Genomic DNA, 11,489 nt, shown 5'->3' on the forward strand with positions numbered 1-11,489 from the left:
GGTGTTTCGGTTCACCTGCGCCCCATTTGCCCGAGTGACCCTGACTGCTCCTGGTTGCCCCTGGTTCACTCACCTGTTCCCCTTTCTCCTATTGGCTGTTCTGTTCTTGCGCAATCTCCTAATTGGCTCCCCCCCCCCGTTGCCACGGCTCCTTGTCGGATCGTCTCACAGGGACACACGCATTGAGTCTTGGTCGCCGGATGCGCCACGTCCCGTTCGAGCCTTCTCTGCTGTCCGTAGCGTCTGTAAGTTCGTTTGTCTTATTAAAACATTGTAGCCCAGTCAGACTGAGTCGTGCATTTGGGTCCTCCATTCCTGCCAGTGTCGGCGCTACGGGGGGGGCATTGGCCGGGCCTCGCCCCCCCAAATGAAAGTTGTGCCCCCCCCCGCCAATTACCCAGTGATGATGTGAAAATTAGTACTTAAACATCATGTAAAAATTAAAATTAATTAACGCACATAGCACATTTAAATACATAAACAATAATAATAATAATCAATGAAATAAAATGCTTAAATTTCGTGATTGTGGAGGAGCGGGGTTAGCAGGACAGCGGAGCGGAACGTCAGTGTGTGATTTTGTCCATTCAGGTGGTAATTGCGTGTGACACACATAGTCTGGTCAGTTAAGGGCAAATATGGGGTCAAGGCTGCAAAAAGTCATTCACATTTGAGCCAATGTTTTTCTGTTAATTTAGGGTCCAATAAAGAAAAAAATGCAAGGAGCCCAAAATTTTAGGTGGGGGAAGTCTCTGAAATGGCCACGCCCACTTTTTAGGCCTGGAAATCAGTATCTCGGCTCCTGAATGTCGCAGAGAGCTGATCATGGGCTCAAAAGAAGCAGAAGCACCACATTTATATAAGCATTATGAACAAACATATACCCCAAAACCTTTACTTTTTCAGGTATTTACAAAAAACTAATTTTCACTGGTCACATACATGGCCACGCCCACTTTTTAGCCCTGGGACTATATCTCAGGCTCAGCTCTCGGAGGTTGCCCCGAGTTGATATTGGGCTCAAAAGATGTGGAAATAACTATTTATATTAGTGCTCTGAACAAATATACTGTATGCCCTAAAACCTTCACGTTTTGAGCTATTCATGAACATGTTCTTTTTTCCATTGAATTGATCAGCAGCATGCAATCAACTTTAGCCAAATCTGTGCAAGAAGGCTATACAGTTTGTTTGAGTAAAAGTGTTACATCTACTCATGGAGTGCTAGTATTCAAGTTGACTCTTTGTTATAAGAGGAGGAACCCAGTAACCACCAAAGAAACAAAGCAAACCATGTGAGGTCCAAAAAAATCTTTATTTTAACCTCACACATCCCATCAGACTGGATTCAAACACTTGCTGAGGCACTTGCAATAAATGAGACATTTCATCCCTCTGCCAGCACAAGAACATGAGGTACACTTATTAGATCTGCAACTACACACCCCTGTTACTTGAGACAATGTATCTCTTGTGGAAACTGTGCTCCACTTGACGAAGAGTTCCTCTCCTTCGGTAGTCCAACCCCATTCAATGACAGGGGGACAAGGGAGTTGTAGCAGGCTGTTTCCCCACAGCCATCCTGCCTGGAATGTAGCTCTCAACAGATGCTGTAGAAGCGCATCCTGACTTGGGGGTAGGTCTCTCAGCTCATCATTAACTGAGTGCTTGAACAGCTGGAATCTGAGCTCATCTATACTGACACAGTTGTACAGTCCAGTCTTGTTGTACCAGCTCATTACCCAGGGCTCAATAACTTCCATGCTTTCCTTAACTGTCTCGATACTAGGGCAGCAACTTAGTCCTCTCAAAGCAGCAGTGAGTTCTGTGGACTTACTGTGGTTTATCCAGGCTTTGTATTGAGCAGTCTTTGAGTGGCCAAAGAAGGCGCTCACAGAATCACAGCCACTAAAAGAATGGAACACAGGCATGGCATCGGCCACATCTCCACCAAGCTTCTTGTGTGCTTCTGTGATTGAGTAGAATTGGCGTTTGCCAGGAACTGCAAAGTCAACTATAAGTTGCAAGTCATTACATACTGATAGGAACTGTGTAGTGAACCCTAGTAGGATGACTACCACATCGGAGTCGACTGTTCTAACTGTAACTGACTTGATCCCCTTGTTTAGCATGTGCATCACATGGCAAACGATGCGGTTGTCAGCCTCCTCAAGCATATCTATGCTGTCATAAAGCTGGATCTCGAAGCTTTCGCCGAAGTTTGCAAGCACCTTTCTGCCGTAGGTGATGCTGAACTCCTTGTCCCAGTTCCACGCTTGTGCCTTAGCAATCCTGGCGAACATTAGATTCAGGGCTACTTTGTTGTCTACATTAGACAGAAAAGCTTCAAAGAATTGCTTAGATTCTGGCATGGTGTCATTCTCACTGAAAGCCATCTGTGAACTACCTGCTGATCCCCGGTTCTTCCTAGTCGCAGTCTTGATACTCATATTCTGGTAGAGGTCAGCCACAATGTCAATACGATTGGCTTTCTTCTCATGACCGATCCTGGCAATGCTGTTCAACACTTTGATTACAAAGTCTTGGAATGTCATGCCTTTGGTGAGAGACTTTGCCATGATTCGTACTTGCACAGACAAATCTATCACAAGTCCTTCTGAGGATGTAGATTGAACTTGTACACCGATGTCCTTAAGAATTTGAGACTTTTGGCTATGATAAATATCTCCATCCTTTGTTGACAAGGCGTCGGGTAAACCTGAAATTGAAATGAATAGTTAAGCTAAGTGTAACTCTTGGGCTTACTGTCAAATCAATTAACTTGAATGTGAAATTGAATCAATGAATATCACTGTATTAAAAATCTGGTAAGACTTAAGTAACATCTAAAATATTTGAATAACTGACTTTATATCAATTAGTTTCACCTGTGAATTCACCACCAAATAACTTCCTTGTCTCTTCTTCTCTTGATCTGCAGGCCTCCTTCAGCTTTGCAAAGGTTCCTTTGGGTGGCTTGATTGCAGGGCTAGCGAGTTGGACTTTTGCACATGAACTTGGGAGTTTCAGGGCATTTCGTGAGATGGTTGCATTGACATCCTTCTTACTTAATACAATTCGCTCCTGCACAAACTGGTCATGCTGAGTTTTGCCGACTGTAAAGACAAAACTGGAGTCTTTACTTATGACATCTGGGAAGGGAATGGATGAGTTCAACCTCATGAACTGAGCTTCATCGAACGGGTTGGTAAGGATACCCTGGTACACCTTGAGTGTGTGGCTTGAAAATGTTTCCTTGAAGGAATCCAGCATTTCTTTGTGCCCGTGTGATGGATCTTGACCTTCGACCTCATCTAGGTAGCGCTGGATTTCGGGTAGCGCAAGTTCGAGTTTCCTGAAGAACTCTTGATCTTCCCGATTGATGATATCGACATATCCAGTGTCAGACTTGATGACCTTTATGTTATGTTCCTGCTTTTGATCACATGCAATCTTTGAGAATGGGTTGTCTCTGGTGTTTACTGTGAAAGAGCCTGAAAGAAATTCCTTGAACAAGTATGGGTGTCTCCATTTGAGCTCTTTGAGATCCTGAAGAAACACTGATGCCCATCTGGCATAGTGTGTATGATCAAGTGCAAAGAAAAGAGGAATGAGCTGCTCAAGTGCACTGATCATCATGATGAAGTTTGCCTCTCGAAAGGATCTTATGAAGATAAGAACCTTCTTGATTGTGTCAACAACATTGTTCCAGTAGTGAAACATGGGGCTGTTTTCATTGGCCACCCAGTTACTCCAAGTCAAACTGTTGTCCTCTAGACGTTTTGCCTGAAATGCTTCATCTCTCTTCTTGGCCAGCACCACAGCCAGGAGTTGAATACAGTATCTAGCCTTCTTTATGGAATTCACATCGCAGACAGCAGTTGTCAGACCTGTGATATTCAGATTAGCTGAGGTTAAGATGGTATCAAGGCCAGTTCCTTTTATCAACTGCCCAACACAGACAAGAGAAACCTTCTCAAGGTGCAGCCCACCCATGAACGCGAAGTATGAATGAGAAAACTCTTCCCCCATGGCCCACTGTATCATCTTCTTGATGGCATAAAGGGGCTGATCGGATCCACCCACTGCAACCCGGCCTGGGTTAAGATATCTTGTGTATGATACTGCTATTCTCATGACATGGAGCTGAAGACAACTAAGATATTTTCTAAACTCATGATTCGTGTGTGTATTGTGCTTCATGCTTTATAACATAGGCAGCGAATGAGATTCATGTCAAATATAGCTTTTTACAACCTTCAGGAGCTGATACGTGAAACGTGACCAGTAAAAATTAGTTTTCTTAAAATATCTGAAAAAGTAAAGGTTTTGAGGTATATGTTTGTTCATAATGCTTATATAAATGTGGTGCTTCTGCTTCTTTTGAGCCCATGATCAGCTCTCTGCGACATTCAGGAGCCGAGATACTGATTTCCAGGCCTTAAAAGTGGGCGTGGCCATTTCAGAGACTTCCCCCACCTAAAATTTTGGGCTCCTTGCATTTTTTTCTTTATTGGACTCTAAATTAACAGAAAAACATAGGCTCAAATGTGAATGACTTTTTGCAGCCATTTTGCCTTAACTGACTAGACTAACAGGAAAAGGATACTTTAAAAACGTGGCAAAATCGACCGAGCTGGCTAGCTATAACTGTAAAATCATGATGGATATAAGAAAATGGCTTTCTCGTGGTCCAAACAACAAGTCTACACCAGCAGCCGGCGCCTCGTCACAGGTCTGCGCCAATTCTGATGGGTGCTTAGTTTGAAGATGTCGTTTTAAATGCGTAACTTAGTTGTGGAGCGTTACACTTGCTCAACAATGGCATACCTTACACGCCACTTGTTTCTTTGATTCGAGGTTCTTTCGGCTTAGCCATTTAGTAGCCTACTGTGACGCAGTGCAGCGAGCGTATCAGTGTGCTGCTTGCTGCGAGTAAGCGCACGCGATCTGCTTACGTAGCGTCTGTGTGCACGAATGGAAGACAACGGGGGAAAAGAGCAGAGCACAAGTAAGGATTCTAAGCTCACTTTCGAAGGGTAATTTAGCAAATAATTAATAAAAAAATTCACAATCGAGGGAATATTCAAATATAGAATGTCAATTTGACAGCCCTAATGCTCATGCCCCCCCCCCGTGAAAACCGTAGGCCCGGCCGTCAGATTTGTTCTGGCGCCGACACTGATTCCTGCCCTGGCGTGACAAAAGCTACAATCCTGAACATTTACATGTTAATAATTGCCCTTTTTGATGGACTCTAATAGCTGATTCACAAAATTGAAATCATGGATGTTTGTAATTCCTTGTTTTACCTTTTGGATAGGATTTAAACAGAAACCCAGCCACTGAGGATGCACAAGCCAGGGCATTCTTATTTCCGGTCCCAAGCCGGGATAAATGGGGAAGGTTGTGTCAGGAGGGGCATCCGACGTAAAACCTTTGCCAAATCAAATATGCAGATCTTAAATCCGATTTCCATACCGGATCGGTCGAGGCACGGGTTAACGACAACCATGACAGGTACTGTTGGCCAGCAGGGTGCCGGTGGAAACTATGCTACTGTCCGGCGAAGTAGCGGGGGAAGGCATGTCCAGAGGCAGCGGGAGAGGAGGAAGGGTGAGAGTGTGGAGGTGAGGGTCGGAACTTTGAATGTTGGCACTATGACTGGTAAAGGAAGACAGCTGGCTGATAGGATGGCGAGAAGGAAGGTAGATCTACTATGTGCGCAAGTGACCATGGAAGGGGAGTAAGACCAGGGGCATCGATTCGGGGGTGGGTTCAAACTCTTCTGGGGCTTCATGTGTCAATCGTCACTATGGGCAAATTTGTCCTTACACACATAGCCGGCCCGTCCTATAGGCGAAATAGGCGGTCGCCTAGGGCAGTGTTTCTCAACCGGGGGTCCGCGGAACCCTAGTGGTCCGTGGTGTAATTGCAAGGGGTCCGTGAAAATAAAATATGTTTAAAAAAAAGATCCTATGACATTTATAGAAATAGGATTATTTTACTCAAATGTGACTGAGACCTTTATCTACCTAAACTATAAAGGGTAACAGGACTTTTTTCTCTAATTACATCTGTTTCACAAGTGTAATTTATTGTATTTTAATAAGAGATCTCGCTCCCGTTTGCATTGTTAAAACTTACTGAATACATATCCTGTTTTGTTACATATATCTGAAAGTTACTGCGTAAGAATTCTGTTTTGTTAACTATATCTAAGTTACAACTGAAAGCTCTTATTTTTGCCCCAAAGAGTGAATAAATGCTATAATGCAATTTAAAATGCAGTTTCTACTGTTTCTATCAAATTGCAGCCCCCCTCCCCCAAGATCAGGTGGAGGGGTCCTCAGGGTAGATCAAAAATACGCAGGGGGTCCAGGACCCCAAAAGGTTGAGAACCACTGGCCTAGGGCCCCAAAAGGGTTAAGGTTAATTTTTTTTCTTTATTATTATTTTTTTTTTTACAAATAATAATCGCCACGTTGCTCAATGTCCAAGAGAAACACTTTGACTGGTGAAATGAGGTGTCTGCAAAGATGATTAAATAATTTCTGGCGAGTCGCCTAATTTCACCTGTCACCTGACTAGGGTGTTGGCTGGGCTCGGTGGACTAGTTCGTCAACACAACGGTCATCTCAAATATGTCGGGTAGGCAGTATCCCCTCTGGTGCCCAAAAAAGAAAATGTAAAATAGAAGATGAAGAAAAACAAGCCAAAAGTAGAGGTACGTATGTCCTTGAATTTCGTTATTTAGTTAGTGGTTAGCACAACTGGCTAAGCGGCAATGTTGTTAGCTAGCTAGCTAGCCAGCTAGATTTAGCTACCATCCATCATCATCAATACTAATTTAAGTTATAGCTAGTAGTCTAGTGTGCAGTAATAATAGAAGTAACAACTGTATGCAGAAATATTGCAAGAAGGATCATTTATTAAGGAGAAATGGCATTGTTTGCTTGAAATGCTAGAGAAGATTAGCATGGCCCCTGCACAAGGATGACTTGCAGACGGCGGTCCGGACTTTGAAAAGCCCGGCTGCCTACTTTCTGTCCCTTCATATCTGGCTAGTGCTAGCTAGCTAGGTACTTTAGCTTAGATACAGAGAGCAAGGCCAAAGTACCAGTTTGGTTCATAAACTGCAACAGTGATGCACCATTTAACTAGCCAGGCTGCTCTTTTTTTTTTTTTAACAGGCAGAATGGTGAGTGGTTTTAAAACAGCACTAGGTACAGAACATTTAGATTTTAGGCGATTTTAGAGGACTGGCGCTACCCAGTGGATGCTTGTGAAACTACACTCCATTGACTTCCATTCACTCGCAAAAATTGGCTGAAAGTTACTTACTGTAGTCCTAGAACCAGGCATTGGGGGTAGTGGGTAAGGGGCTCGATTCTCCCTATTACAAGGCAGTGTTCCATCATAATAATTTTGAAGCTGTAATTTTGGGATAAAAATGTTACCTAGTACTTCAATTTACTCGCCAATGACTAAATTGACCTGCCATTAGCAAGTAAATAGGGTTCATTTTTAACCCTGGCTTCTGTATTCCTGTAGGAGCTTTGTTGAAATTTCTTAGTGGGCCCCCACCCCCAGCTGATGTGACAACCCAGCCACCTCCCCAAGTGTCTCCTACTACTGCTGTTGGTGAGTAATGTTTCAAAATACTGTTATTTGTGTGACCTTGCAGCTATCCAGTATGTCTGTTTTAGGTAAAGGTTTTCTGGTTATATCTCATCCTGTATGTCTCCTTGAAGGTCCTTCTACTCAGAAGGACCCTGACCCAGGTCCTTCTACTCAAGGGGACCCTGACCCAGGTCCTTCTACTGGAGTTTGTCCTACTATTGCTGGTAAGAGAAAAATAATGTTTCATAGTCTACACTATGTTATATCATGTCGTGTGTGACATTGCAGGACATTTACAGTGTCTTATATGTCTGCTTGTAGGTCCTTCTACTCAGGCTGTACCTGAAACAAAGTTCACCCACCCACCTCCTGTCCCAGCTGCCAGCCAAGCTCCACCTTCTGACCCAGCTGACTGGCCCTCTGTCTTATCAGACACAGTAAGAACTGATCTTTTAAGCAGAGGTCCACTACAGCCTAAATCTGACTACACCACAATCACACCGAGGAGTAACATCTGGACGCCAAAAGATCTGTTGGAAGCAGAGTTGGCTATCATTCGCTATTGTCAGCAGCAAAGGTTTCAGGATGAAATATCCTCCTGGATATCTGAAAAGGGAACGGTAAGCAAGCAAAATTCCATTTACAAGCTGGATCCGATTTGGGAGGATGGACTCCTAAGAGTTGGAGGGAGATTAAGCAAAGGAGCAATGCCTTTGGATGTAAGACATCCACTCATCCTCTCCAAAGGTGAGCATATTTCCATGCTTATCCTCAAATACATTATCCAACTGTTAGGTCACAGTGGTCGAAACTGAGGAGGAAGTATTGAATAACCAACGCCAACTTGGCCGTGAGGAAGAGCATATCTGAATGCAGCTTTTGCAGACATGGAAGAATTATGGAGCAAAAGATGGCAGATCTTCCAAAGGAGAGAATTATCCCAGATCTACCTCCATTTACCAATGTTGGAGTGGACTATTTTGGACCTGTGGAAATAAAGAAAGGCAGCAAACATTACGATGTGATATTTACTTGCTTGGCGAGTAGAACAGTTCATTTGGAGGTAGCACACTTGCTGGAGACTGACACATGCATAAATGCTTTACGCCAGTTTATTAGCAGGAGAGATCAGGTTATGCATATCAAGTCAGACAATGGAACCAACTTCGTCGGCGCAGAAAGAGAACTGAGAGGCTCTCACTGCATTAAACCATGAGCAGATTCAAGGAGCTCTTATTCCAGCTGGAGTTGAATGGAATTTCAATCCACCAGCAGGAACTCATCATGGTGGTGTTTTGGAGCGCACGATTCGCATAGTAAAGTGCATTCTCAATTCTATCTTGCACCCACAGATGTTGGACAATGAGTAGAAGCCATTTTTAATTATCATCCAATTACCAAGTTGTCTGACGATCCAAATGATTTGGAACCTCTCACGCCCAATCATCATCATCTTCCATTAAAGGGAAAACCAGCTTTGCCACCTGGACTTTCTGAACCCGACAGGTGCACCTAATCACGGGCCAACCAGGGAGACTTGGCGCAGGTGAACCAAAGCACCAATCAGGAGATGGGGGAGCCCAGATCACAGACCATGACAGTTGCACATACTCACAGGCCAACCAGTACGCAGGTGCAACGCATAGTGGCTGATTGCGGGCCGATAGGGAAATGTCACAGTGATCGTGTCACCGCCACGTCCCTTTAGAGCCTACAGTGGCCAGATTTTTTTTTAAGGCAACACATAGGACATCCTGCTGACAATGTAATTTTTAAGATTGTTTTAGGCTTGACTTTCACATCATTCACACCATAATAGCAGCCAAATGCAGAAGACTAGGGCAGATGTTGGGTAATTTGAAGAAGTTGATGTGGCTAATAAGGAGAAATGACAGGCCAAGCTTGTAGAAGACCTTTACCGAGAGATGCTAAACACCTGCAACTTTGTTTTATCCAGATGGATCCCAGGGACTTGGAATGGTCCAACAACAGTGCATTTACCAGTATCTCCATGGTTGTCAGTACATTAAACAAAAACAACAATCTACATGATTGGATCTTTAAAAATCAATGCAACAACAAAAAACAAAATAAAATATCAATATAAAATGATAACTACTTGACTTCCAAAATGTAATACTGTAGGAATTACAGGAAAGTAGAGACAGATAATTTCTCTCATTGACTACGCGAACGCGTCTCTCATTTTCTTTATCAAAACCAACAGCCCGAGCAACATGGCACTGCCCCAACCAATCTTGTCCTTGCTCCGCCCTCTCAACCCGGAAACCCTTTCTTAAAGGGCCCGTGTCTACCAATTATGTTGAATTGTGCCCATATCGTAAATAAAAGTTGCTTATGAGAATTAAAAAAAAAAAATCCACCATACAGTAAATGTGCCAGCAAAGGTTCATCAACATTATCATCCTCAGACCAATGTGCCGATTCAAATTTCCCATAATATGAAGACTTGCAGGGTTAATAAAACCTACACAGCATCCAAAATTCTGTGCATTTACTGTTTTGGAGTGAAAACTGAAAAGTGTGGTTTTTTTTTTTCCCACAAGGTGTCGAGTTTATTATCCTGCTGCTGTGTAAGTTTAACCGTGCTCGTCAACAGTAACAACATTTTATCTCATTTACATTTTATGTTTTAAAGTTGAAGATTTTGCTCTTCCAGTTCTATTTATATTGTAGATATGTTGTATGATTTTTCTTCTGCTTTTTCTTATTACCATCAGTTATTGCTATTGCTATGTCCCTTATGAGAAACATTACATAACTTACGTATGTTTTTTAAATTATACTTGCGTTTAAAAATTATACTAACTTTGAGGAACTAAAAACGTACTTCCATCCATCCATCCATTATCCAAACCACTTATCCTGCTCTCGGTCACGAGGATGCTGGAGCCTATCCCAGCAGTCACTGGGCGGCAGGCGGGGAGACACCCTAGACAGGCTGCCAGGCCATCACAGGGCACACACAAACACACACACACACACACACATTCCATTCTACTGTGGGAGGAAACTGGAGCCCCCAGAGGAAACCCACGCAGACACCGGGAGAACATGCAAACTCCACACAGAGGACAACCCCCAAGGTTGGACTACCCCGGGGCTCGAACCCAGGACCTTCTTGCTGTGAAGCGACCGCACTAACCACTGCGCCACCCTGAAAATGTACTTATGAGTGTGTAATTATATTACTCTGGTACTGAGTTTGGCCACTTTTTAGGTTAGTTTATAGATGTACACTTGTAAGTGTACTAAAATGGAATTGCAATTTACCTCGTTAGCATTGGGGTTGAAGTGTTTATTTAAGTTGACTTACATAACTACCAAAAGTGTACTCAAAAAAGTATTCGGAAGTATATAAGTTTAATTTCCAACAAAGGTGAAATGAAAATACTCTTGCTTACTTTTAGTTAAAAAGAGATGAGTTGTTTTTTGTGTGTGTGTGTGTGTGTGTGTGTGTGTGTGTGTGTGTGTGTGTGTGTGTGTGTGTCCCCGGTGGCCCAGTGGTTAGCGCTGTCGCCTCACAGCAAGAAGTTCCTGGTTTCAAACCTCGGGGTTGTCCAACCTAGGGAGTCATCCAACCTTGGGGGTCATCCCAGGTCATCCTGTGAGGAGTTTACATGTTCTCCCCGTGTCTGCAGCGGGTTTTCTCTGGGTGCTCCGGTTTCCCCCACCATCAAAAGAAACATGCATGTTAGGGTTTATACTCCTGTTTGTGCCCCTGAGCAAGGCAATGGGAAAATAACTGGAGTTGGTCCTCGGGCGCAGCACGAAGGCGGCAGCCCACTGCTCCGGGCTACACAGATCACAGCTAGGACGGCTTAATTTGCAGTACAAGGAATTTC

General features: G+C 43.5%; 1 pseudogene; it reads left to right on the plus strand.

Moving 5' to 3' along the window:
* The first annotated feature begins 6,926 nt into the window (after positions 1-6,926).
* LOC130131205 (U6 spliceosomal RNA) lies at positions 6,927-7,025 on the plus strand (annotated as a pseudogene).
* The last annotated feature ends 4,464 nt before the right edge of the window (positions 7,026-11,489 follow it).

This window comes from Lampris incognitus, chromosome 20, assembly GCF_029633865.1.
Source record: "Lampris incognitus isolate fLamInc1 chromosome 20, fLamInc1.hap2, whole genome shotgun sequence".
In the NCBI taxonomy this organism is placed as follows: Eukaryota; Metazoa; Chordata; class Actinopteri; order Lampriformes; family Lampridae; genus Lampris; species Lampris incognitus.